This window comes from Egretta garzetta, unplaced genomic scaffold (assembly GCF_000687185.1).
Source record: "Egretta garzetta isolate BGI_Z169 unplaced genomic scaffold, ASM68718v1 scaffold39, whole genome shotgun sequence".
In the NCBI taxonomy this organism is placed as follows: domain Eukaryota; kingdom Metazoa; phylum Chordata; class Aves; order Pelecaniformes; family Ardeidae; genus Egretta; species Egretta garzetta.
Window position 1 is genome coordinate 2,029,802 of NW_009260945.1, and position 630 is coordinate 2,030,431.

Below are 630 nucleotides of genomic sequence, written 5' to 3' on the forward strand. Positions count from 1 at the left end.
GTGACCGCGACCCAGGTGCAGGACCTTGTACTCCATGCAGTGGAGAAGGGAGAGTGGTGATGGCTGAAAAACAGAAGTACTCAAGTCCTGAGTGCAGACTCATCCTCCTATCTTATGGATTGATTTTCATGGCTAGAGAAAGGTACAAGTGCTGTACCTCCATTAAAACACACCTCTAAGCAAAACACATTCAATAGCATAAATAATTTAAACAGTATAAACAAATGACAAATAAAAAAGCCTAATAGCAGAGGATGTAGGACATTTGTACTGCATTAAAAGATCAGGTCTGAAGTGATGGAATTATGCTTTGTCAGGAAGAGAGGGGATATCAATATTGTGACGCACACTATGACCAATCGAGATACCACAGACGAAATTGTCCTGCCAAGGACTGTTCCTCTAAGACTGTGTCTCAAGTAGTGTGGGGAAAGTGGAGAAAATTACATTGAGGACACTCCTGAGTGGCTCTCAAGATTTGTCTGTGCCACCTGCAGCATTATCTTGCTGGTAACTTACACTGATGGACATTGCTCAAGAGTCTTTTAATATCGTCTTGCATCCATGAGGTTGCATTCCCAGGAAACGGCTTGCCAAAGGATGTTCTGTTTTCTTGCAGTCCAGCCCCAT